Genomic DNA, 6,828 nt, shown 5'->3' with positions numbered 1-6,828 from the left:
AGGTGGCGTTGGCCGAGGTCCAGAGGCTTGACATGGCTGCGGCGGGCCCAAGCACGGTGCTGGCGTCCTCCTTTGAGGTGGAGAAACTTCTGCCTGCATCGCCGTCTGGGGCTAGGCCAGATCTTGCCGAGGGAGGAGACGACGCTGAGGGTGGCTCTGCCAATGTCTGATCCTACCGGAACAGTTTGTCTGCAGCGTGTGTGTGTTTCTCGCGGCCGCTGAGGCCTAAACACTTTTATCGTTATGTTATAAAGTTGCGTTTCCTTTCCTCCCGTTTCGAGTATCAGGACTTGTTCGTCGGTAGCAGAATCGCTTACCCGAGCGAGAGTTGCTTTTCGCGGAAGGTGATGAGTGAGGTATCCGTATCCCGGAGGCGTAGGAGTCCCTCGGCTCGGTCGACCTTGCCGCTTACGCGCACTCTTACCCGTTTGCAGGATTCTGTTATCGATATAGTCGAGAAGGCACGAAAGTCGTTTTGGTAGAAAATCTTTCTTAGTAGAAAAAATTTTCCGAGGAAGACGCAGAGGGGGTTCCCCCCTTCTAGCCCCCGAGGGAGGGTCGGGCTTTGCCGAGGCAAGGCTGATCCTTCCTTGACGGTTAGACTTTATTTGTGTATGTAAAGAAAAAACGAGGTATATGAACGACTTGAAACATCTTAAGGGTAGAAGCGACGTAGTTGTTGGATGTTCCAAGCGTTGCTGTAGACCTCGCCTTGATCGTTGGCCAGCTTGTATGTTCTGGGCTTCAAAATCTTGGCGATGATGAACGGCCCTTCCTAGGGAGGAGTAAGCTTGTGGCGCCCTCGGGCGTCTTGCCGCAGCCGAAGTACCAAGTCTCCCACCTGGAAGCCTCGAGGCCGAACCCCTCGGGCGTGGTAGCGTCGTAGAGACTGCTGATACCGTGCCGAGTGTAGTAAGGCCACGTCCCGAGCCTCTTCCAGTTGGTCCAGTGAGTCTTCTCGGCTGGTCTGGTTGCTTCGGCCGTCGTACGCCTTTGTCCTCGGGGAACCGTATTCTAAGTTTGTGGGTAAGATAGCCTCGGCCCCATAGACTAGAAAGAACGGCGAGAAACCCGTGGCTCGGCTTGGCGTCATCCTCAGAATCCAGACCACCGAGGGTAGCTCTTTCATCCACCGCTTGCCGAACTTGTTGAGGTCGTTGTAGATCCTCGGTTTAAGTCCCTGTAGAATCATACAGTTGGCACGCTCCACCTGCCCATTCGTCATGGGGTGAGCTACGACGGCCCAGTCCACACGGATGTGGTGGTCCTCGCAGAAGTCCAGGAACTTCTTCCTAGTGAACTGCGTGTCATTATCGGTGATGATGGAGTTCGGGACCCCAAAGCGATGGATGATGTTGGTGAAGAACGCCACTGCCTGCTCGGACCTGATGCTGGTTAGGGGTCGGACCTCGATCCACTTGGAGAATTTGTCGATGGCGACCAGCAGGTGCGAGAAGCCCCTGGGTGCCTTCTGCAAGGGACCAACGAGGTCCAGACCCCACACAGCAAATGGCCAGGTGATGGGTATTGTTTGCAGGGCTTGAGCGGGCAGGTGCGTCTGTCTTGCGTAGAATTGACACCCTTGGCAGGAGCGTACAATCCTAGTGGCGTCGGCCACCACGGTCGGCCAGTAGAAGCCTTGTCGGAAGGTGTTTCCCACGAGGGCTCGAGGTGCTGCGTGGTGACCGCAAGCCCCCGAGTGTATTTCTTGCAATAGCTCCTGTCCTTCGGCGACGGATATGCACCATTGGAGAATGCCAGAGGGGCTGTGGTGGTAGAGCTCCTTTTCATCACCCAGTAAGACGAACGACTTGGCGCGCCGCGCCAGTCGCTGAGCCTCGGCCTTGTCGAGGGGTAGCTCTCCTTGGTGGAGATATTGCAGGTACGGGGTCTGCCAGTTTCGATCTGGCGCAACCCCATTCCACTCTCCCTCGACATGCAGGGCCTCACCTTCGGCGGCTGAGGGTACCTCGGGCTGGGCCGAGGTCTCCTCGGGCTCGGGCGTGTCGTCGATCTTGACGGAGGGTTGATGTATATCTCTGGAGAAGACGTCGGGGGAACCGTTGTTCGCCCCGAGGCTATTTTCGCCAGCACATCCACAGTCTCGTTGTACCGTCGAGCGACGTGGTTGAGCTCCAGCCCGTAGAACTTGTCTTCCAGGCATCGAACTTCGTCGCAGTAGGCCTCCATCTTTGGGTCGCGGCAGTGGGAGTTCTTCATGACTTGGTCGATGACAAGCTGCGAGTCGCCACGAGCATCGAGGCACCAAACCCCTAGCTCAATGGCGATGTGCAACCCATTAACTAGAGCCTCGTACTCGGCCACGTTGTTTGATTCCGGGAAATGGAGGCGCAGCACGTAGCGTAGATGTTTCCCGAGGGGTGAGATGAAGAGCAGGCCAGCACCTGCTCCCGTTTTCATCAGCGACCCATCAAAGTACATGGTCTAGAGTTCCAGTTGGATCAGAGCTGTTGGCAACTGGGTGTCGACCCATTCAGCCACGAAGTCCGCCAAGACTTGGGACTTTATGGCCTTTCGAGGAGCGAACGAGATTGTCTCGCCCATGAGTTCCACTGCCCACTTTGCTATCCTACCCGAGGCCTCTCGGCACTAGATGATCTCCCCTAGGGGGAAGGATGACACCACAGTCACCGGATGAGACTCGAAGTAGTGTCGCAATTTTCACCGCGTCAGAATTACTGCGTATAGTAGCTTCTGAATTTGCGGGTAGCGGAACTTGGTCTCGGATAGCACTTCACTGATGAAGTAGACCGGCCTCTGGACGAGCAGTGTATGCCCTTCTTCTCGTCTCTCGACTACGATCGCGGCGCTGACCACCTGAGTGGTTGCGGCTACGTAGATCAAGAGGGCTTCTCCCGCAGCGGGGGGCACCAAGATGGGCGTGTTTGTAAGGAGCACCTTTAAGTTTCCGAGGGCTTCCTCGGCCTCGGGGGTCCAAGTGAAGCGCTCGGACTTCCTTAAGAGGCGGTACAAGGGCAGGCCTTTTTCACCGAGGCGTGAGATGAAGCGGCTTAGAGCCGCAAGGCATCCCATGACCCTTTGTACTCCTTTCAAATCTTTGATAGGCCCCATGTTGGTGATGACCGCGATTTTCTCTGGGTTGGCCTCGATGCCCCGCTCGGAGACGATGAACCCCAGGAGCTTGCCTCGGGGGACTCCGAAGACACACTTCTCGGGATTGAGTTTCACGCCTTTCGCTCTCAGACACTTGAATGTCATTTCAAGGTCGGAGAGGAGGTCGGAGGCTTTCCTCGTCTTGACAACGATGTCATCGACGTAATCCTCGACCGTTCGGCCGATGTGCTGTCCGAACACGTGGTTCATGCACCTTTGGTATGTTGCACCTGCATTCCTCAAGCCAAATGGCATAGTAGTATAACAGTACATGCCAAAAGGTGTGATGAAAGAAGTCACGAGCTGGTCGGACTCTTTCATCTTGATTTGGTGATACCCTGAGTAGGCGTCGAGGAATGACAGGGTTTCACACCCAGCAGTGAAGTCCACAATTTGATCGATGCGAGGCAGAGGGTAGGGAACCTTCGGACATGCTTTGTTTAGACCAGTGTAGTCTACGCACATCCTCCACTTCCCACCTTTCTTTTTCACAAGCACAGGGTTAGCTAACCATTCAAGATGGAATACCTCTTTGATGAACCCTGTAGCCAGTAGCTTGTGGATCTCCTCGCCTATGGCTCTGCGCTTTTCTTCGTCGAAACGGTGCAGAGGCTGCTTCACGGGTCGGGCACCAGCTCGGATATCCAGTGAGTGCTCGGCGACATCCCTCGGTATGCCGGGAATGTCTGAGGGACTCCACGCAAAAACTTTGGCGTTTGTGCGGAGAAAGTCGACGAGCACTGCCTCCTATTTGGGGTCGAGCTCGGAGCCGATCCGGACTTGCTTGCAGGCATCGTTGCTGGGGTCGAGAGGGATGGACTTAACCGCCTCAGCCGGTTCGAAGTTGCCGGCGTGGCGCTTCGCATCAGGAACCTCCTTGGAGAGGCACTCTAGGTCGGCGATGAGGGCCTCAGACTCGGCGAGGGCCTCAGCGTACTCCACGCACTCCACGTCGCATTCGTACTCGTGTCGGTATGTGGATCCGACGGTGATGACCCCATTGGGGCCTAGCATCTTGAGCTTGAGGTAGGTGTAGTTGGGGACGGCCATGAACTTGCATAGCATGGTCTCCCCAGCACTGTGTGGTAGGTTCCTCGGAACCCGACCACCTCGAACGTGAGGGTTTCCTTTCGGAAGTTGGAGGGAGTTCCGAAGCAGACGGGTAGATCGAGTTGTCCAAGGGGCAGGACGCGCTTCCCGGGGATGATCTCGTGAAAGGGCGCCGCACTGGCCCAGATCATGGACAGATCGATCTCCAAGAGCCCGAGGGTCTCGGCGTAGATGATGTTGAGGCTGCTGCCTCCGTCCATGAGGACCTTGGTGAGCCTGGTGTTGCCGATGACAGGGTCGACGACGAGCGGGTACTTTCCTGGGCTCGACACACAGTCGGGGTGGTCGCCTTGGTCGAAGGTGATGGGATTGTCGGACCAGTCTAGGTAGACTGGCGCCGCCACCTTTACCGAGCAGACCTCCTGGCGCTCCTGCTTGCGGTGCCGAGCCGAGGCGTTCGCCACTTGCCCACCATAGATCATGAAACAGCCATGGACCTCGGGGAACTCCCCTGCCTTGTCGCCCTCCTTCTTGTCGTTGTCTTGGCCTTTGCCACCTTCCGCCGGGGGCCCGGCCTTATGGAAGTAGCGCCGAAGCATGACGCATTCCTCAAGGGTGTGCTTGACGGGACCATGGTGATAGGGGCACAACTCCTTGAGCATCTTGTCGAACAGGTTGGCCCCCCCGGGAGGCTTCCGAGGGTTCCTGTGTTCGACAGCAGCGACAAGATCTGCGTCGGTGGCGTCGCGCTTCACTTGCGACTTCTTTTTCGCCTTCTTCTTCGTGCCCCGCTGGGCGGACGCCTCAGGGACGTCTTCCTGCTGGTGCCCCTAAGGCTGCTTGTCCTTCCGGAAGATAGCTTCGACCGCCTCCTGCCTAGAGGCGAACTTGGTGGCGATGTCCATCAACTCGCTCGCCTTGGTGGGAGTCTTGCGGCCCAGTTTGCTCACCAGGTCTCGGCAGGTGGTGCCGGCGAGGAACGCCCCGATGACATCCGAGTCGGTGATGTTGGGTAGCTCGGTGCGCTGCTTCAAAAACCGTCGGATGTATTCTTGCAGGGATTCCCCTGGCTGCTGGCGGCAGCTTCGGAGATCCCAAGAGTTCCCAGGGCGCACGTACGTGCCCTGGAAGTTTCCAGCGAAAGCCTTGACCAGGTCGTCCCAGTTGGAGATCTGCGCAGGAGGCAGATGCTCGAGCCAGGCCCGGGCGGCGTCGGAGAGGAACAGGGGGAGGTTACGAATGATGAGGTTGTCATCATCCGTCCCTCCCAGCTGGCAGGCCAGCCGGTAGTCCGCAAGCCAACCCTCCGGCCTTGTTTCCCTCGAGTACTTGGTGATGGTAGTCGGGGCCTGGAACCAGGTCAAGAACGGTGCCCGTCGTATGGCCTGGCTGAAGGCTTGTGGACCTAGTGGTTCGAGTGAGGGGCTCTGATCCTCCTCGCTGTCGTGGCGTCCCCCACGCCTGGGGTGGTAGCCTCGGCGCACCTTCTCATCAAGTCAAGCTCGACCGTCGCGGCGGTGGTGCTCGTTCCGAGGCGACCCGGGGCTGCAGGCGTCGCGTCCCGCGTGCGCCCGGTGTGGACCGAGGCCTCCCGCATGAGTCGGGAAGTCGTTGCGCGATGCTCCGAGGGGCACCCTTGCCTTCGGGAGGCAGAGCTTTTGGCCCGTCGGACCGCGGCATCCTCCAGGAGATTCTTGAGTTCTCCCTGGATACGCCGCCCCTCGGTGGTGGATGGCTCTGGCATTGCTCGGAGTAGTATTGCCGTTGCAGCCAGATTCTGGCCGACCCCGCTGGAGGCCGGGGGCAGCCTTGCCCTGGCATCATCGACGATACGGCGCTGGACATCTCGGGCCTGATGACGCGCTTCTCCGGCGAGTGCTCGGCCTGCCCACTGCTGCTTGATGTTTTGCCGAAGCTGCACAAGTTGCCCTGCTTCCTCGTCGAGCTTGGTCTGCATCTCGCGGATTTGCTCGAGCTGTGTGTCCTGACCCCCCGCAGGGACTGGGACCACAGCTAGCTCCCGCAGGATGTAAACGCGAGAAGCAGGCCCAGGGGGATCATCATCCTCCGGCATACCGAGGTGGTTTCCTTCGTCGTGACCCCCTAGATCGACGTGGAAACATTCGCGGCTTGGGCCACAACCCTCGTCGTCAAGGCTGTGGCCATCATCGGAGCAATCGGAGAGGCAGTAGTCACATGCGGTCATGAAGTCTCACATGGCACTAGGAGCGCGGAGCCCGGAGAAATCCCAACCAGAGTCGGGCTCGTCTTCTTCCTCGGAACCGGGGGGTCCGTAGGTTGAGACGGTCGTCAGTCAGTCCCAGGATGACCACATATGGTACCACAGAAGGTTAGGATATGCCTTTACGAAAGCGCTCACCAAAGCAGGGTCGCTTGGTGGATCGAAGCTGAATCTAAAAGGCACAGGGTGGAAAACGGACGGTACCTCTTGATCGATGGACGGTGGCGAAGTCACGTCGGGGACGGACAGCACCGTTATCTCAGGTACAAGGCTAACGCCCATCAAGCCCTTCGCGAGTGTGCTGGCGTCATCTGTCCGCTTGGGGTTGGCATGTTGCGAAGAAACGACATCCGTCGTTGTCGCAGGTGCGAGGACAACGCCCGACATGTCCCCCACTGGGG

This window comes from Zea mays, chromosome 4, assembly GCF_902167145.1.
Source record: "Zea mays cultivar B73 chromosome 4, Zm-B73-REFERENCE-NAM-5.0, whole genome shotgun sequence".
NCBI lineage: Eukaryota > Viridiplantae > Streptophyta > Magnoliopsida > Poales > Poaceae > Zea > Zea mays.
Note: the sequence above shows the minus strand (reverse complement) of the source record.